Consider the following 21,258-nt stretch of genomic DNA (forward strand, 5'->3'; position numbering starts at 1 on the left):
TATCATCTACCTACTGAAGTACTAATTATCTTATTGATAATCTGCTCTCTTTCATAGTAATTCATTTCATTGTGTGGCTGGACAGCTGTGTATTGTAAGCTCATCTTTGGCACGAGCTGTTTCTTCAGTAGACACCAATGAATTGGCTCTGCAGGACAGCATCACAGTTCCTTCTAAGGGCTCTATTAGTGTCCATTGTTGTGGACTAGGTTCTGTGCTAATTTCTCAGCTTGACGGTTAGATTTTAAGAAACTGTGGATTTGAACTCACTCCCATTGTGAGCTGCAGCCTTGGAATTTAGATGTCTTGTTAGTTTACTGTTTATTATTAATCCCAATTATCACCAGCCCTGAAGCACAAGGTTCTCTGCACTTTCTCAGACTAGCAGTCAAGTTGTTCTCAGCCTTCTCTCACAGATGTAACAGCCTATCATGATTTTGTGCTGGAGGACCTCCACTCCACCCTCCTACTGTATGCAGGCCTCACACCACCTCTGCTCCTTCAAGAGATCCTCCAGACCAAGCCTGTGGCACTTGTACCCTCCCAGCTGTCAGTTTTCACCTCTGGCACAAGGCATTTCATGGTCTTTCAAGCTCGCAAATGTTTTGGGCTATTGTTGCTATATTTTGTCAGCAATTTCTGTGCTTATAGGAGAGTAAGATGGGCAGTCTCCATATGAGCTGTGTTGGCAATGTCGCTGGAAGCCTCCAGTAGTTAGAACATACAAAGCTGGAACATTAACTTCAGAAAATTGTGATGATTACTTCCATTTTGCCAATGACAATGGCCTACATTTTTTTCAGCCTTGACAACAACTTTCAAATTTGGGGTAAAAAAATTCAAGACATACTAAAATCATTTTGTCACTATTTCAAATGCCTGTCTACTCATTTAATAATTCTAATTCATCTTGTATCTCACTCCTAGAATTTTAGTGAAATCAGAAGACTGGAAAAGATCACTTCCCATCTAATCAATGAATCCAATGGTCTTTTTAGTACTCATCTCATTCACCTCTCTGCAGCAATATTTTTTGATCATTCCAGTTTTTCTATTCCAACACTACCTCAGGTCATTTTTTTCTTTACTGTTCAATTTATTTTTTTAAGATTTATTTATTTATTTGAAAGGCAGAGTTACAGAGGGAGGGAGGGAGGGAGGGAGGGAGGGGAAAAGGGAGGGGGAGAGAGAGAGAGAGAGAGAGAGGTCTTCCATCTGCTTGTTCACTCCCCAGATGGTAGCAACAGCAGAAGCCAGGAGCTTCTGCCAAATCTCCTACGTGGGTGCAGGGGCCCAAGCACTGGGGCCATCTTCTACTGCTTTCCCAGGACACAGCAGAGAGCTGGATTGGAAGTGGAGCAGCTGGGACTCAACCGTCGCCCATGTGGCATACCAGCACTGAAGGCGGAGGCTTAGCCCACTCCACCACAGCACCAGCCCCGGTCATACATTTGTTATCGCTATGTTATCAATCATTTCCTAATATATGCCCTTAACTCTCCCCTCTAGAATTCTTCCAGTAAACCATAATCAGATTAATATTCCTATAATAGTTCTCTCCTTATATGAAGCATTCACATTCTCCATCTCCAATACAGTGACTCATTATTCCCTAATACTGAGAAGACATTTTGTGGATTTCTAGCCACCAACGTGTAAACAGTAACACCACCTCACAAGTGCTAACTGCATACTATGTACTTGATAAGGCGCAAAATACCTCACCTGTTATCAATTGATCCTCACAATACCTGTATGAAGAAGGTTCAACTACTACACAATTCTTCAGGGATGAGGAAAATAAAGCTCGAAGATTAAGTAGCCAACTCAAGAAAACACAGCTAGCAAGAGGCTGAGTCAGTTTTATTTTATACCAAGTCCAGCCTCTTAAACAGTGTATATTATCCACAAGCACTTGTACCCAAAGCCCCTACCCTTCCTGTGACTGTAAAAAACATCCATCCAAACAGCCTCTTAAAAGCTCTGCCTGGTTGCTTCTATAGGGACCTCACACTAATGCACTCAAAACCAAAATCAGGATCACACTGCCCACGCTGTGGTGGTCCAATCACAGTGAAAAACTTACTACCCAACCAGTCATGCAAGTCAGAAACCAGAAATCACCCTTATTTTCTCACTCACCTACATCTGCAACCTATGACCAAATTCTGACCATCTTCTTCCTCTCTAACCTCTACGGCATCCATCTTCCTCCAGCCCAAGAACCACACCACCCTTGCCCAGCTGCTACAGCCTAACTCATCTACATTCTCATTTCTTTCAACCCATTCTCCACTGTGCAAAACAAACCAAAAAAGCACATCCTCCCCAAAAGATGATTTTAAAATACAAATCTTATTTTTTCATCAATTTGAGACTCAAAATCATAGCTTTAAGTCCATCTTTATTCCAGAGTCTGAAACTATAGGAATGCAAGTATTGGTGACATCTGGGTTTCAGTAACAAAGCAATTTGCAGTGAGCCAAAAATGATGCCAGGACAGAAAGAGGAGCAAACTGAGAAATGATGACTAAAAGGACAGCACCTGAGGTTTTCAGCACTTGGCTCCAGTGACTCCTGAAGCAGAGCAGAAACCTAAACCTGCCCACATTTCAAGGTATTTTTCTCATTACACTGTGATACCCCAGGACCCTTCCAGAAAAACCCTTTTTCTCTAAAGTAGTTCAGACTAAGTTTCTAGCTTGCAACCAAGATTCTTTGCTAAGAAAAAGGCTTTGAAAGAACTATGGTAACACACTTATAGTATACCTACAAAGCAAAAACTGAAATTCCACATAAAGTAAAAAATACCTTTGCCTAGCATATATATACATACAGTCTATGTTTGTAAACTCATGCACCTCTTCCATTTAAAGATGTTACATAAAATGCTTTAGGTCAAGCCCATGCTTTCCTTTATGTTCTCCAAACCATCACAGTAAGGGCTTGATGAAAGCGGAAAAAAAAAAAAAAATCAGGGGCAGGCATTTGCCCTTCCAGTTAAGACACCTGTGTCCCTATTAGAGTACTGGGGCTCAATGCTCAGCTCTGGCTCTGGAGTCCAGCTTCTGCTAATCCAAATCTTAGAAGTAGCAATGATGCCTCAATTGGGTCCCTGCCACTCACATACGAGACCCAGATCAAGTTCCTGGTGGCTGGTTTCAGTCTTGGTCCAACCACAGCAGGTATCCAAAGACTGAACCAGTAGATTGGAGCACAAGCTGTCTCTCCCTGCCTCTCAAATTTAAGAGTACTAACAATTTACATCAGAAGTAAAAGCGTAACTATACAATATAAATCAGGGCCTGCACTGTGGCGTAGCGGTAATGCCACTGCCTGCAGTGCCGGCATTCCATATGGGTGCTAGTTCAAGTCAAAGCTGCTCCACTTCTGATCCAGTTCTCTGCTGTGGAGGATGGCAGACCTCAGAAGGCAGTGGAGGATGGCCCAAGTCCTTGGGCCCCCGCACCCATGTGGGAGACCTGGACAAAGATCCTGGCTCCTGGCTTCAGATCAGCACAGCTCCATCTGTTGCAGCCAGTTGGGGAGTAAACCAGCAGCGAATGGCAGGTAGGTATCTCTCTCTCTCTCTCTCTCTCTCTCTCTGCCTCTCTGCCTCTCTGCCTCTCTCTGTTTAACTGACTTTCAAATAAATAATCATTTAAACAAATACAAAATCATGTTATGTCCCTGTTTCTTTGGGTACAGCCCACACAATACAGCATAAATGCCAACTCTATCTAGGTGACTGAACTTTCCCCACCATTCTCTTTCCTACTTGTGATATTGCATCGTCAAGTATTATAAACTCACCTTGCTCTTAACCAAAATTTTACCTATTGCATAAATACTTTGTAAAGTAGTGTGTCACAGAAGAAACAAAGGAGTTGTAGAAACCACAGATTATATTCTATGCGAAGACTTTTTCTGTTGTCATCTGGTGGTTTGTATATAAAATCAACACTGACTTCCATCATACAGAGGGGCTTGGTCACACACTATCTTGTTCTTTCTGCATCATCTCCAACATCTAGGGAGAAGTCAAGGCAGAACTGAACCTCACTCTGAAAAAAACCCCTCTCTGACAATCAGAAACATACCACAAATAAATTTAGGACTACACTGAAAAAAAAAAAACCCACAGACACTACCACCCCTGGAAGTGACCACCTTGTATAAATGTGACTAGGTTACAACAATGACATAAAAAAAAAAATTCCTCCTTATTTCACATCTGAAATACTCAGATTTCTTGGGGTACTTAAGTTCCCACCCCCAATTATTATCAATAGTCACAGAGACAATAGTAGGAGTCATATTTCTCCCCTGGCCACCACAGTCACTCTTTGGTTACTTCCCCATATTCTTTTCTTGAAAACATCACCTGTGTTAAATCAAACTTAGAGTACTGCAAATCTCACAAGCTAAAGAATCAAACTTACAGAGTACTGCAAATCTCACATGCTAAAGAATCAAACTTACAGAGTACTGCAAATCTCACATGCTAAAGAATCAAATCCAGAATACAGAGTTCAGAAAAAGCAGCACACCACTGCACGAAAACCTGATTTTTTTCTGCATCATAATACGAGTTCCAGGGTCTAGCCCATTTTCTAAAGTTCACATCTGCAAACACTACTCGATTAAAAATCATAATATTTTTTAAAATACAGCAAAGCCAAAAACATCAAGAAGTACCTTCTTAGCCCCATTCCACAAGCTAATCTCCAAAGATCAGTAAATAAATAAATCTTATCAGTTGTCAAGAAACTGGATTGATAGCTGTATCTTCACTAGATATTGCCTGAGCATTAGTGTCAACTAAGTCTATTACAGTGAAAAATAATTCTTGTGTTAATTTTAAGGACTCTCTGCTTTACTAAAAGTCCTTAATGAAGACAAGTAAGCCAAAATAACATGAGGTTGAGCACAGAAAACTCAAAACACCAACTACTAATCTCTTTCATTACTTATGGTCACTGTCCAGTAAACAGCTACATTCTTACAACCAATTCCTATCCCACATCTTGTTATATCTCTCAGAGCATCAATTACCTTTGGTAGATTTCTATTAATCTCATTACTCTTTCTTCTTCTGACCACTTAGATAAATTTTCTTAAAATAAGATGCTTATTTAATTCTCCAAATTTACAGCTTACATTGATAAATTATGCCACTAATTTGCTTTAGAGAACCTAAAATTTTGAGCATGAACCATTGTACGGCTAGAGGAAATGCATCATGTGTTAGCAGCATCTCAGGAGAAATGCTGTCTTCAACACTGAACATACCTGGCAAACTAAAATGAAGAGAGTTAAATTCTAGGGACTAAGACATATGGAATTACAGAATCCCCAAAGAGGAGACACACTTAGAGAGTCTGGTAAGGGCAGAAAAGATGTGACAACATACAGAAGATCAGAGAATCAGAGCAGAACAGATTTGAACAGTGAGTCTAACCGCCTCCCTCTGTATAGATGAGCAAACAGAGCAAGAGAGGCTACCCGACTTGCTCACACTGCAAGGCAGTCACAGACGAAATAAAACCAGAGCTACCGACGCTTAGCCCAATGCCTTCTCCATTCACTACATCGTGTTCCTAGGAAAGCTTTATTAAAAATATTCTCATTCCCACAATAACCACAGGGGAATGGGGCCAGCCTAATGCAATGATTCTCTGGCTTTAGAGCTGTCAGGAAGCCAGATCACCTAAATACCAACACAGCAAATGCATCAACAGAGATTCCTGAAGCAATGATCCCAAATATTTGTGGGCGTGTATGCTTGGATATAGTAAAACTAGTGTTAATATAATGAAGTTCCAAGATTAATTGCAATAAACTTCTTCACAACAGGTCTCAGGTATGGTCAAACTATGACAGTTTTGCATTTCAGGAATTCACTAAAAATTTTAACTGTAATTTCTATGTGCTACCAGAGGATGGCAGAAGGTGCCACTTGCAGGCTCAACTAACCATATATTCTCCCTCAGGATTATGGGTACAGTTGTTCATGACTTTTTAATTGGGAAGTGTACAAATTCAGGGGAAACTTTAAGAAAATGTGTTACAGAACCACTGAAGTCAAATCAGAATAAAAGGACTACATGAACTAAGATACTCACCTACATTACACACAATATATCATTGTATACCAAGAGTATTTAAACCAACTGAAATCAACAGCTTTGCATTTTCTAACTTAAGTGTCCCTCTTCTTCATACTATCCCTTTCACCCAGATTTTCATTCCCACCCTCTGCTTTCATGAATTGGACTTCAAGGGCCTACTTTCAGAACTACCATTTTCTAAGTTGCTTAGAGAAACTGAAGCATGAGCCATCACAATGCAGTTTGTGTTTCCTCCTGCTGCTATGTGCATTCCCTTCTCTATGTGTAGTCAGGCAATATCCCTAGCCTCCCGGCTCCTGGACACCTTGAGGAAGGCCAGAGAGCAAGCAGAATGACACTGCCTGCCACAGACCAACGCCATTTCACACACCCCATCCTATGCACCAAAAACCACCCAAGGGCTCCTCAAAAAGCCCATGGCTATGGGTATGGTGAAAAAAAATGCATGAATTTCACACTTTTTTGGCCAACATACTTCCATTTTTTCCAGGAATTTTTTGAAGTGGTACATTTAACTAGAAAGACTTATCATTCATCACTTAATTACCCATTTAACTTGCAGTCTTTCCACTTTGTTTCACCTAAATATTTGAGAGCACAGGAAGCTTCCTGGATGTACAGGGTGATAATGGCTATTACTGGATTTGCAAGGCCAACAAAGTAGCCAATAACCACCTGTTAAATATGCAACAGCCCAAGCAAGGTAGCCTGGGACTCCTAGAAACTCAAGTTAAAGTTGTGAGGGGAAGGGGCCAGGGATAAGAGGAAGAGGGGCAATGAATCACTTATCGATTCACAGAAGGCAGTGCGGGCTCAAAGGAAAGCAGACTTGCAGTGACCTCGATCAACACTGTGCTGTAATTTCCCCAGCAAACAACTGACAGAAAAGCCTAATTAGGAGACCACCCAGGGCTGGGAACTGACTTAACACAAGTGAGCCAGGCCACAGGAAAGCATGCTAGGGTGGCAGAGAACCCAGAGATTATGAGATCAACCATCACAAGAATAAAAATGTAACAAGAGAGACAAGAATCACTTGTCAAACTTCTAAACAATGCCCAATTCTGAGAGTCAACAGACCTCAAGTGGAGCTCAAATTTTCAATTATTTTTAAGATTTCACCGGTGATTATGATGCATGCTCCAGATGAGCACCCAAGTAGGAGCTCAGCAGTCTGCACAGGAATAAACAGAACTCGCAGCTTAAAAGCAAGTAGCTCAGAGAGATCATGAACCTGGGACAGGCGTTAGTCAAGACAGGTTTAAGGTCCATAAGCTGCCGGAATGACTTGGGGGATGACTGGACACCTAGGACAATGTCTGAAGGAAAACTGAATCCTGTGATCTCACTTAAAGGCTAAGCGCTGCGGTTCTTAAACTTGGCTACACATTCTAATCAGCTGGAGAGCCTGGCTCTCTCCACCCAGGTCAAACCTCAAATCCATTCAACAAAGTCTGGAAGACAGATGGAGGCGCAACACTGAAAGCTCCCAAGTGCTTCCAATGTGCACCCATGTTTGAGAAACACCAGCTTAGAGAGTTCTGGGGAAATCAGCAGACTGGAGTGAGGAAAAACAAAGCAGTATACATCAGTGGTTCTGAAACTCAAGTGTATGTCACAATCCCACAGAAAGCAAGCTGCAGCTCAAGTTAGCACAGAAGGAGGTGGTCCCTTAAAGTTTTACCAATCCTCCAGGGAGCCGGTGGGTGGGGGAGAGTGTGTGCTCAAAGTTTGAGAGCCACTGGCCTAAGAGACTGGAAACAACTGCAGGGAGAAACTGCATGCTATGAACAACCAGGGACGGTAACTGACAAGAGCACTCCTATCCCTCTGGGACTGATGATGTGTCCTGAAAACCACCAGAACCAATACATCAGCAGTCAAGCTAAAGGCACCACTGACCACATGTGATACTTAGGATCCATCCTTCTCCCAAGCCACTCCTATCTGGCTTCTCAGCAGAAAGTATAAACAAAGTGTGTATTGCCACCTGCCTTTCAGAATTAAAGATTTGGCTTTTTAGGTATCTAGAAAAGTCAAAAGCAATTAAATAATCACCAATAATCAGTGTGCAACTCTTTGTTACCATGTAGAACAGAGTTACTCCAGAACATTAAAAAGGTGTTTTTTTTGTTTTGTTTTGTTTTGTTTTCTGTAAGATCTGAACTGCCTCCAGGGTCAACAATATCTTCTTTTGTAACTTCTGCTGATTATTTGTAACTTATACTGATAAATGATGCATTTATTCTCTTCCAGGATGATATGACCAAGCCTACCCAATAGCTTCACCTCGCTACATAGTAACAACATGGTGCTTATGACCAGTTGCAACTTACTGGTAACTACCCCATTTAGAATATTACATTGTATCTGATAAGATTCAAGAGATCACACTCCTTGCATATGACCAGCTCATCATCCCATCAGAAATCGCTATAGCAGCACCAGAATTTTCATTTTCAAGATACATGAGCTTTTGTCAAACGGTGACATCTCCTCTGTAATATGAATTTTCAATGATATAAAAAATGATGGATATATTACACATTTCACAGAGAACAGAAACCTGTCAATGAATTTAAAATTTGTGACAATCTATTTGAAATTCTACACTAAAAGATCTGTACACTTTTACAAACCATATAAATGTAAAACAGATACCAATGTTTTTACCGACAAGGAATAAACTATTCCTCCCTAAGAAAGTTTGGCAGTTGCCTTAGTATTTTAATTAATGTATTTTCATTCATTTCTCATCTGTAAAAATACTTCAAACAGCCTTCAGAGTGCCAATGACCAAAACTTTACATCCATGTAATAAACTTCAAAACAAAGCCACTGATTTTCCCCACTGTTTCAATCTGTGCACATCTTCAAACACGTAAATGCAAATATCTTACTGTAAAGTGCAAGTCACTTTTTTTTTAAGTTTTTTTTTTTGAGTTTAAAGAAACTCAAAAGGCTTCCATAGCCTTGGAAACTCATGACTGGAGCATAGGGAGATTACTGATGCCATAAACAAGAGTGTCAATTGGTTAAGTCAACAACAGGAGTCACTGTGCACTTACTCCTCATGTAGGATCTTTGTCCTTAGTGTGCTGTACATTGAGATTTAATGCTATAACTAGCACTCAAACAGTATTTTTCACTTTATGTTTCTGTGTGGGAGCAAACTAGTATTTTTCACTTTATGTTTCTGTGTGGGAGCAAACTGTTGAAATCTTAATGTATGCTAAACTGATCTTCTGTATATAAAGAGAATTGAAAATGAATCTTGATGTGAATGGAAGGGGAGAGGGAGTGGATAAGGGGAGGGTTGCGGGTTGGAGGGACATTATGGGGGGGAAGCCATTGTAATCCATATTCTCCTTTGGAAATTTATATTCATTAAATAAAAGTTAAAAAAAAGAAACTCAATAATAAAACACCATTTCTATTCTAAAGGTCAAATCAAGTGATTTCAATTTCTTCAGTTAAACCTGGCTTCTCTGGCAATCCAGATCCCATTTTACAAAATGACTTAACAGACGCCTTGCTTCCAGACTAAGATATTAAGCAAGAAGCACAAATAAAAATGAAAACTGTACAACTAATGCTGGAGTTAAATTGAGCATAAGCAGGACGATTTGTTTTCACACAGTAAGACCTCACGGAACCCATTTATGAACTCCTGGGGGAGGCACCATTCAGATACTATTAGATAAGCAGTTTAAAAATTTTGAGTTAGTTTCTAAACTGTGGCATGCGGGCTTTCAATTCAGACCGTCAACATGCTGGTGCGTTTGAATCCTTTCCTGTGCAGTAAGCTAAATCATCTGCACGTGACGCAGAACACAGCTAACTGGAGTTCAAGGCTGTCCCACGTCAGTCAACCTCCGAGTACCCAGTTCCTCACCGAGATGGTTTTCCAGGATACAGCTAATGAACACAGCCCAAAGTTAATTTGACTAGCGCTGCCAACAGCAGAAGAGCCTGGCTAACCTACAGACCTCATCCGAAAAGGGTGGTATGTAAGCGGCTGTTTCTCCCCCACCCCCTCTTTTAAGACCAGCGAACTGCAGCGGAAAGGGTGCTGAGGGGCAGGCGAAGGGCTCCGGCCGGCCGGGGACAGCTCCTTTCACGGAGATTCCCCCTCGCCGTGCCAGAGGTCGTCTGGAATCTGCAGATCGCCGCTTCCTATTTCAGCGATCACCACTGGAATGTTCCAAACCGAGGCCCACAGAGCGAGGGAAACAAAGCCAAGCCGCACAGCTGTGGGCACGGAAAGTTTTGCTCCACCGACCGCACACTCCCACCTAGGGGTCGGGCTCGGGGCAACCGCAGCAGCGGGAGGCCGGGGTTGCCCGGGAGGGGGGCGCCCAGCAGCTGGCGCGGCTGCATCTGACGCTGGGGGTCCGCGGGGGCGAGCCCCGCACCGCCGCCCAGACTCCGCGGGGCAAAGAGCGACACCCGTCCAGCGGCTCCAGCTCGGCGCGCTGGGTCGGACTCGGGCAGCCTCTCCAGGAGCGGGTGCCTGGGGCTCCCCTTCAAAGGCTTTCGTTCGCAGGGTGGGCTTCGAGGAGCTCACCTGCCCCTCCCCCGCCCCGGGTGGGTCTAGCGGGCACCCCGCGCGCCGCAGTCCTGGCCCGGCGGCTCGGGGGGCAGGGGACACCGCGCACCCGCGCTCGCAAAGTTCGCCGCGCTGCACCCCGAAGCGGCGCCCGACCTCCGGAGCCCGCCCCCGGGGCGGCGCCCAGGACCCCGACTGGCGCCCATCTCCCCAGAGCCCACTCCCGGCCCCGGCCCGCGCCTACCTTGAGCCAGCGCCCGCAGCAAGTGCAGCTGGAGCAGCAGCAGCGCCCACCGCCCGCGGCCCGGGCTGAACTTTGCCGCCTGCCGTCCGCCGCGCTGCCCTGCGCGCGCCGCGTCCTCGCCGGCAATGCCTGGCGCCGCAAGGGGTCCCGGGCGCTCGCGGTCGAGGCAGGGGCCCGGCAAGGACCCAGCGCACTCAGGGAGCGGCGGGCCGCCGGCGGTCACCGAGGGCCGGGCACCGCGGACCATACCGAGGAGCTGCCATCCGGAGCGCCACGCCGCACCGGACGGCTGGGACGGCCCCGGGTGGACGCGGTGCCCGGCGCTGAGGGGCGGCGTCCCGGGTGCCCGCGTGAGGGGCGCGGCAGGGGTCGAGCGAGGCGGAGGAGAAGTCGTCAGCGGGGGCAGTTCTCGTCGCGACGCCCGGAGCCCTTCCGGGCGACCGCCGCGCTGTCACCCGGCGCTGAGGAGAAAGTGCGCCCGCCCGCGCGCCGGCTCTCGCCCTCCGCCGCGGCCGCCGCTCCCCATTCACAGCCCGGCCGCACGCGCCGCCCCCGCTGATTGGCCGAGGGAGGCGGCTCCGCTCCCGGGGCCCGCCCCCACGGCCCTCGCTCGTTTTCAAACTCGACGCGCCCGCCCGCCTGCAATTTCGCGCCGGCAGCGGCGCTGGACTCGGGCAACTTCCCGCGCCGGCAGCGCCGCTCCAAGTGCCCTGGGAGCCGCCCTGCTCCCCGCCCGGGGCTCTGCGCTTGGGGCGCAGTGGAAGGGGGCGTGGGGGTTCCGCGCCAAGTTGCCATAATTGCGAACGAGAAACGGGCGCCATCGGTTTCCTAAACGCTAGGGACAAAAGGCACCGTTTGGTTCAAAGCCGCCGCCTGCTCAGAGGAGTGGACATGGCTTCGTAGAGGCGTCCAAGGTCATGTTTGTCCTGGGGGCCGGCAGCACAGGCCGCCTCCGCCGCTCCCGGGTCTGGAGTAAGGGTCTGTCAAGGGAGGGGTTTCTCCCGGCCGCCCGGGGAGTATGTGGTAAGCATTAGCTGAGTTTATGGGATGAAGTAAGCGCTCCGGAGCTTAGAGGCCCGCGCGTGGCGGGAGGAGGGCTGGAAGGTGACACCCAGCCTGCTGCTGCTGGGAGTCAGCCAGGAGGAGCCCAGGGGCACGTGATGGTGATCGGGTGAGATCACCCAGTGGGGAAGGGCCAGGGGCCCGGGTGTGCGCCCCGAGAGACAGCCGCGTCTGCTGGGGTCCGCATCTGGACCCCAGGCGGGAGAGTGGGGAGCAGCAGGCCAAGGAGTCGGAGCCTGCAGAGCACCTGTGGGTGCTGGCCAGCATGGGGCAACCGAGACCTGGGGCAGCTGCCATGTGGAGGAGGCAGACGCTAGAAGGGACACACACACACACACACCAAAAAAAGGCAGGCAGAGATGGATGCTCTGTTCTCTGACAACATCGTGGAGCTTCGAAACGGGCTGTCTTCCCGCCTTGCTGTCCTCAGATGAGACAGGGGCACGGGTGGGCTGTCGTTTGTTTGTCGGTATTGCAGGCAGCCCTGAGCTGCTGCAAACTTGCTAGGTTGGCTGAGAGCCTAGGGAGGCTCTCAGTGGGCTCTCTGGGCCAGCCCTGGGCAGTGGCACCTTCTCACTGCCTGTATGTGAGAAGTGCTGGCAGGAGAAACCTCAGCCTTAACCAAGTGACATGACCTGCGCAAAGTCAGCAGGTCCCCTTCCCCCACTGCCCAGTCTCCATTGCTCTGAGCACCTCTGCTTTGCTGTGAGACTGAGGTTTGGGCTACACCCCTGGAGCAGATCGGGCTTTGAGGTCTTCCTACTTGTGACCTTCGGACAATTGTTGACTCCATTGCTGCCCAGAGTGAAGGACACTCCCCATCTCCCGGGGTTGTTGCAGGAAAGGGAGCTAACACACTCCATAAATGCTTCTTTTCCATCCCCTCCCTCGTGCCGGTGTGGCCTTGCTAGAGCCACTGGTTGTGTTTGGTCAGCAGCCCTACGTTCTTGAGTGTGCTTTCGAATCAGAGCTGGAGCCCATATCCCCAGCCGTACAGTGCCTGCATGAGCAGAGCTCGGGCTACTTCTTGGCTTCAGGACCCTGCAGAATTGCCCGGAGCCTTGTTTGCTGTGATGTATTCTGCAGTTCGCCGAAAGCTTTGTGGAAACTTGCTTGGAGATTGGAAAGCCCAGGCGGTGCAGGGGCGGTTGTAAGAGATGGATGACGTCACTGCTCCTAGAGAAAGTCCAGAGACCCCTCTGGGAAATTCTAATTCGAAATCTTCCCGCGGAGGCAAGGCTCTATTATCATCTCCGTTCTGCAGTTGAAGAAGTTGAGCCAAGAAAGTTTAATAGATGCAAAACAACTGTGTTAGAGCCAGGACCAGAATCCACCTCTCCTGAGCCCCGTCCTCAGACTGTGTTGCTGCTTCCAGATTCATTAGGTCATTATAGGGGGAGGGGCAGCTTACATGACAGCTGTTCCTTCTTTTAAAAAAAAAAGAGACTACTTCTGTCCAAAAGGCCAATTAATCTCTAACTCAATTTAAAAAAAAAAAAGATTTATTGGAAATGCAGAAGGACAGAGAGAGAGCAAGCACCTGCATCCATTGGGTCACTCTCCCAGTGGCTGCAATAGCCAGGGCTGGGCCAGGCTAAAGCCAAGAGCCAGGAACTCCATCCTGGCAGCAGGGACCTGTCGCTCCCCGTCTTCGTGGGGGAACGACACTAAGCCCTGCTTAGTGTCAAGTGGAATGGATGGCAGAACAAAGGGTATGGTGACTGAAACAGGGAAGACCGGAAGTCACTCTGGGGGCCTTTGTAAAATACCCGGCTGTGTGGCTGTTACCAGGCTTCACTGCAGCACCACACCAGGGCCCTATCCAGCAGCCATTTGCAATTCAGTGTCAGGGAGAACTTTCTAGCAATTGAAGGATTCTCTGATAAGCAGCTCTGAAAGGCAGTGAAACTGGTGCCATGGCTTAGGCCGGTGCCGAGGCTCAATAGGCTAATCCTCCACCTGTGGTGCCGGCACACCGGGTTCTAGTCCCGGTTGGGGCACCGGATTATGTCCCGGTTGCTGCTCTTCCAGTCCAGCTCTCTGCTGTGGCCAGGGAGGGCAGTGGAGGATGGCCCAAGTGCTTGGGCCCTACACCCACATGGGAGACCAGGAGAAGCACCTGGCTCCTGGCTTCGGATCAGCACAGCATGCTGGCCACAGCGGCCATTGCAGGGTGAACCAACAGAAGGAAGACCTTTCTATCTGTTTCTCTTTCTCTCACTGTCCACTCTGCCTGTCAAAAAAAAAAAAAAAAAGGCAGTGAGTTCCCTAGCAGGGGGCAAACAGAGACCAAACATCCAGTTCTCAGGACTGTGGTGGAGGGGCGAAAGCACAGGGCTCGAGGCAGAAGACTGAACTCAGCACATTAGGATCCCTCTTTTCTGTTCTGTCTAGCTCTGAGATTTTTTAATTTTACTTATCAGTACTGTGTCTTATCCATGAAAAAGACTTGTACACAAATGTCCACAGTAGTTTTATTCATAATAGACCCAAACTTGAAACAACTGGAATAGTAGATAATAATAGATAAATGAATAAACAAATTGTACCATGGTCCAAAATGAGGTAATATACAGTAATGAAATAGATGTAGCTACTGATATGTACAGCACCAGGAATGAAGCTCAAAAACCAAACAAACAAAAAAGCCAGATATGAAAATTGGGTACCAGTGCTGGAGGAGCAAGTTAATCCGTAGTGATGAAAAGCAGACCACTGCGTAGCAGCTGTTGGCCTGTGGTTGGGATGCCTGAATCCCAGATTGGAGTGACTGCTGGATTCTGGGTTCTAACTCCTGACTCCAGCTTGCTACTAATGGAGACATTGGCAGCAGTGGTGGCTCAAGTAATTGGGTTCCTGCCTCTCCCTTGAGAGGCCTGGATTGCACTCCCAGTTCCTGGCTTTGGCTTGGCCCAGTCTGTCCATGTGGGCACTTCAACAGCGAAAAACAGATAGGAACTCTCTCTATATTTATCTATTGTCTGTGTGTGTGTGTGCATCTGTGTGTGTGTATGTGTGCTTCACAAAAAAATTCGCTTAAATGCAAGTCAGTGGCTCCTCAAGGAATTGGGTCAGAGTGATTAACTTTAGAGGGGCATGAAGGAACTTTCATGGGTTGATGGACATGGTCTACATCTTAATAATGATGTTGGCTACACGGATGTATACATTTGTCAAGGCTCATGGAACTGTACTCCCCACAGGTGTATTTAACAATATGTAAATCTTACCCAAACAGCTGATTTTTAAGAATATCATGCTTCATACTCAGAAAGATTCAAGGAGGCTTCCATTCGCTTGAAAGGACTTTTTAAACACCATTGGCACCTTCGTCTTTCCAGTGTTCTGATTCGGTGAGCCAGGTCCTGTTCACCTCTCCACTTTCAAGGATTTCCATGTGCTCCTTTGCCTGTTTCACTGGTCCTCATTCCAGACTGAGGAGCCCAGCTTTCTGGCCATGGTGCCTCCCTCCCCTGGCTGACTTGGCATCTTTCCATCTCCCTGTGTCTGTCTTGAAACACACAGACTTGATCCAATCATGCATCCCATTAATCGTGAGTGCCCGCATGAAAGACACCTCTTGCAAATATTAAAGCATTCCACAGAGATCTGAGCAGGGAGCTCAGGGCAGTGAGGGGTGAGTGTGGTTGGGGAAGATAGAGAAGAAGGGGTGCTGGGGGCTCACAAGGTGGTGGGGGAAGACACAATTGAAAGCCCAAAGTTGTGAAGTGGGATGGGGGAAGTTAAGACGCATCCTCAGGACAGGAGATAGGGAGAGAATGGCAGCCATTTCCCAACTTCAAAAAGCAGTGGGAAAATGCACTCCATCCCTTAATGACCAATGCCCATTTCCGGAAGGGTCCGGCATCCACTGTTAACCTGGCTGAGGTGGTCCAGTGGGAGTGCCCGTGCCTCTTCTGACCTTCCCTTGGGTCATGCTGACGTCTCCAGCCCATTTTTCCTTGTATGTATGTATGTCCAGAGTTTCCCCAGTGAAGCTCGTTGGCTGCTTCCCCACCACATGCTCAGCCCTGATGACCTGCACCATCTGTCTCCACTGCACTGGCGTCCCACCAGCCAGGAAGGTGCAAGGTCACGTGTTCAGTTGCAGACTCTGCTGGATATACTTTCTTCTGGATCATTTGCAAAATTCTTATGAGGGACCATTTCTGGGGTTCCTGGCCGGGGTTCCCAAACCGAGGCCGCTCCTTCCAGAGCTGCCCCTTTCTTCCTGTTCTCCCTGCATCTGCGGCATTTTCTCGTCCACTTCATCAGCCCACGATGTCTGCCCCACACCATGCCAACTAAAGCTTTAAAAATGGGTTCGGGTGCAAGAATTTGTCAGGGCTCTTTGAACATCTAAAATATGATTTCTGTATGTTTCCTCTGGACCATGGTTTACTCCCTAAAAGACCTGTCATCCACCCTTACCAAAATAATGATGCCTTTCTCCCAGAATCCTTCACATCCCTGGGTGCCGCATGGCCTCTGTGTGTATTTGTCCGTCACCACCTCACCAAGGGCAGAAGCAACCTTCACTTGGCTGTTCCCAGGGTTCCCGCTGGAAGACCTCCCCTTAACCATCCTCTGGTGCAGGGGGCCCACAGTTACCAATGCCCTTTGTCCTCACCATGGATCTCTGCAGGCGCTGAATATCTGCAGCATGACAAGGACCACATAGGTCCAGCCAAGTTGCTCACAAACTCCCTTTCGATTGAGGGTATTTTGATCAACAAACCCTTTCTTGCAAATTAATTCCACAAGTATTTATTTATTTTAAAATTGGAGAGACACACAGAGAGAAATTGATTCCACCTGCTGGTTTACTTGCCCAATGACTGCAACGGTCAAATCTGGGCCAGGCTGAAGCCAGGAGCCCAGGACTCCTTCAGAGTCTTCCATGTGGGTGGCAAGGACTCAAGCACTTGGGCCATCACCCACTGCCTTCCCAGGCACATTAGCAGGGAGCCAGATCATAAGCAGAGCTGCTGGCACTCTGAAAGGGGGATAGGGAAGACAGATGTTGTAAGTGGAAGGCAGCTTAACCCACTGTGCCCCAGTGCCAGCCCCCACAAATATTTATTATAATACCTACTCTTACCAGGCTTTTTCAGCTCCTTAGACTCTATCAATGAAGCAAACAAAGCTCCCAGGCTGGGGAGAGACAAAGAAGTACACCTAATAAATACATGACAGTCAAGGGAAGTATGGGTGATGGGGGAAAACGCTTGAACAAGGCAGGCAGGTTATCTGCACTGGGTGAGGCATGGGGTTGAGCCACAGGGCAGATCAGTGGCAGGTGGGGTTGTTCCAGGCAGAGGAAATAGCACTGAAAATTGAGCCTTTTCTAGAAGGTTCCAGGAGCAGCAGGAGGTGGTAGGAGAGAGCAAGCAAGAGGTTGAAGACCACAAGTCCCCGGGAGGAATGCTTTCCAGGCCACAATAAGGACTTTGGCCTCAGCAGAACATGGTGGTGATTTGAGTGAGAGAGTGCCAGGAGCCAAATGATGTATTAAATCATCCACTGTGTCTACCAGATGACAGGGAAGCCCACTGTTTGAAGGGAAGAGGAAGGGGGTACCATCAGTGTTGTGATCCAGACTCCTGATGGTCTACAGAGCCCGGTCTTGCACAAAACCTGCCAATGTCAAATCATCAAAAACACAGGATGGAAAGACGTGTGGTTCTCCTTAGTATCACACGGGGAGCTTTAGAAGCAGGGACCCTCGGCCAGTTGAGTCAGCAGTTGGGAGTCTGATATTTAGTACCGAGAGTCGTGCCTCACACCAGCTCCACAGACAAACCCAGCAGTAAGGAACTGACGAAGGGGGTCCTGGCTCAGCTACCTCCTGCTGTGGGACCGTGGCCAGTCACTTCCCCACCACGATTCTTAATAAGGGGTCTTGAAAAAGTCCACGGAAAATGTGAGTCATGAAAAAAGCTATGCGTGAATTTCAAAAAAGTTTTGTACCAACACAAGCTTACCTTGTAATTCTATTTTCCCACAAATTTCAAGTCCCCTTGTTGGTTCCTCCTCTACGAATGAGGAGCTGAGGGGTATGCTGTATGCTTCAAGGGTGCAGAGCTCAACACTGGCCAGAATGTTTTGTGATGGGAACAAGCTCTATATATCTTCTTGTTGCTCGTGATCTGTTGCAGATTTCTTAACCTGAGAGCTTGTCCATTTCATTCATGATGCAGGACTCGGGACAATGTTTTCGCCTTTTATCTTGGAGCACTTAGTTTTCTTGCCTCACCTGGTTGTGACTTGAGTACCTGGGTCAGCTTTCCCTAAGACGTGGGGAGTTGCTTACAAGCAATCTGTAAGCCTTCAGCTTTCAACCTTGGCACCAATAGGGTTCCTGGCTCGCTGGCTCCCAGGGATAATTGTTACATGAGGGCATGCAGGTTTGACCTGTAGAAGCTCAAGAAATACAGGCTGCATTGTGCCTTGAGCAAAGGAGGTCCCCTCCCAACACTTCTTTTGCATCACATTGATATGGAAGGCTCAAGATGCCAGGCAGGTCCCTATGAAATGTCAGCCATGTGATATGTCAGAGGAAATGCTTGTTCCTTCTGCACCACTGTCCAGTTAGCAAGGGGCTGTTGTTATAGCAATGGATGAGTCTTTTGCTCAGTGAACATTTATTGAGTTCCTACTATTGTGTGTATCAGAGAGAGTTTGAGTGTCAGAGGGTAAGTCCCTTTTCTCAGAGAATTTGAAGGTGAAACGAGAAGACACACAGAGAAACAATGATCTTTCTCCTATCACCACTCAACCAATAAAGGTTACACTAGAAGAGTTTAAAAAGAACCATTTATTACAATAGATTTTCTAAACGTAAAACGGGAGAAAGCCAGCTGGTGTGGGCTGAGTATGTGATGAAGATTGATGAGTCTTCTGTTACAGAGGCCAGGAAGAAAGTCTTGCAGTTTTGTTTAAGAAAACAATTGGAATAACAGAATCTCCTCCATCCAATGAGACATTAGGTGGGCAGAGAACAGACAAATCGGACAAAGCTGGATTACCCGAATATACCCCAATGCCAGGAGCCTGGGGTAACATGTAGAAGCCTAATATAGTTGGCATCTCAGAGACCTGGTGGCCAGGTAACAGTGTGATGGGCTCCTAGGACAAGAGCTACACAAGGAGGCCAGGGTCATGGAGGGAGGAACCTGCCTGGAGAGGGATGGAGAAAATAGCAGTGGGGCACCTGGCTTTACCCCTCAACAGGGTGATCTGAGAATCCCAGGATTGGAAACTCCATCTCATGTAATAAAAACCTTTGTTGCATTCACCACCCGTGCCTCTCCCCGAGCTGCCGTGACCCACAGGGAGATGACAGAGTGCAGAGAAACATTGATAATGGCACCAGTGAAGTGATCAAATGAGTCCTGGCATTGCTGTTGATGGAAGCCATCCATTACCCACTACCTGCCCACGGCAGGACCAACAGTTCACTGAGCAGAAAGGGCCCAGTGGCTGTGAAGAACAACGGCTTTTTAAATTTAATTTTCAAATTTACAGAGCAGTTGAGAGAAAGGTACCACACACACACACACATGTGAGCTTCTAAGCGTTCATTGCAAAATATTCATTATCTTTTAATTCAGTTTTTCTATGAATTTCTCAAAGCCCTCTTCTACCTTTCCCCCAGTGTAAGCAGTGTAGCAGCACTGGCATCGACTCTGTGGTGAACAGTGTTGACAGCTCACCATTTTCCCTCTCCCTCTCTTGCTTCTTAATGACTCCATCACCGTTAACTACTTCACCAGGCATCCCCTAAAACTAGGGACCTTCTCTTTTATGCTATACAGGGCGTTGCTGTTCACATCTGACTGATAATAGCTGTGATGTCAGTATCACACCTATTAGCGTGAACATTAACCCAGTCCTCTAATATAGCCTCCCAAATGTTTTGTTTCACTTGAACCCAGCTACAATCAAGGTTTCCTTGTAGTGTTAGGTTTCCGAGCTTGTTAGACCCCTTTATTCTAGAATAGTTCCCCACCTCTTTTTGCTTGTTTGTTTTCATGACATTGTTCTTTAAGAGTCTGTGGCCAGGTACCTGCAGAATGTCCCATTCTCTGGATTGGCTGATTGGTTCAGGTTTAATACTTGTTAAGAACAAGGTGGATTCAACCTTCTCGGTGTATCGTATTAATGAGGGAGGGGACACACAGTGTCCAGTTTTCTCACCCCTGGGAGAAGGAATTTGATCACTTGGGTAAGGTGGCATAAAGGTCATGCTGGGCTGATTCCCTGGTAGATGGGCCAAGACCCTGGCCTTGATGAAGGATTGATGAGCAGACCAGGGAGCCTTGAAAGAAAAGGCACCAAAAAGCCAACAAGGTAACAATAACAACAAGAGGTGAGTGCCTACTGTCTGCAAGGAATTTGGTTCATTATTGCATAGAGTATCTCCCTTAATCCAGACAGCTACCCTGTTCGTGGGTGCTATTCTCCATGTTTTACTGATCAGGGTCACGTGGTGAGTTGGTGGCACAGCCAGCATCCCAAGCCCAGATATTTGACTTTTTTAGCATCAGGTTACACCCCTCCTAACCACAGAACAAGTGCAGTGCCTCAGAGGAAAGCACACCCAGGGTGCAGCTCTCCTAGTTACCCTGCTGCGTTTAGAAGGATAATACAGTTCAAGGCTGGCTTTAGAAATACGTGAAGAAGGCGTGAAAAAGAGTGGATCACCCCAGGAGAAAGAGGATTATCTGAAGACAACTTACTGGATGAACAGTGCCTCATTACAGAAAAACGTGCGGAACTTATTGATTTGCTTTAGTCAAGTCATTTTTTACCTCCTGGAGCCTCAGTTTCTCATTTTTCATATGGCTTATCGAACCTCAGGGCAGATGCTAATCCAGGGTCTTATGGGACTTGAAGCTTATTCAATCTGGTGGCCTCTGTTGGGGGAGCATTATTAATACAATCAGATACAAAAGTGAATATTTATTTAGAATGAGAAAAACCCACCATAAATAGCATTTTAAAAATTGATTCATCACAAAATCCAAGCCAGGGGGAGCCGTCCATGCAAGTAAAGGATTTTTTTTTTTTTGTAAAATTTGTTTATTTATTTGAAAGTCTTAGTTACAGATAGAGAGAGGGAGAGACAGAGACAAAGAAAGAGAGATCTGCTGTCTGCTGGTTCACCACTCAAATGGCCACAACAGCCAGGCCAAAGTCAGAAGCTGCCTCTGGTTTTCTCACATGGGCACAGGGGCCCAAGCACTTAGAACCATCCTCTGCTGCTTTCC

At 47.1% G+C, this 21,258-nt stretch overlaps 1 protein-coding gene across 2 annotated transcripts in view; it reads right to left on the bottom strand.

Moving 5' to 3' along the window:
* Positions 1-11,451, bottom strand: part of LOC149123181 (uncharacterized) — a 92,150-nt gene extending 80,699 nt beyond the window's left edge. For both annotated transcript variants that reach the window (XM_089310670.1, XM_089310669.1), the window contains exon 1: positions 10,925-11,451. The gene's annotated coding sequence lies outside the window, so the exon portion shown is untranslated. The remainder of the gene's footprint in view (positions 1-10,924) is intronic.
* Between the last annotated feature and the right edge of the window lie 9,807 nt (positions 11,452-21,258).

Source organism: Oryctolagus cuniculus, chromosome 12 (assembly GCF_051225735.1).
Source record: "Oryctolagus cuniculus isolate XC-2025 breed Fujian yellow rabbit chromosome 12, ASM5122573v1, whole genome shotgun sequence".
NCBI lineage: Eukaryota > Metazoa > Chordata > Mammalia > Lagomorpha > Leporidae > Oryctolagus > Oryctolagus cuniculus.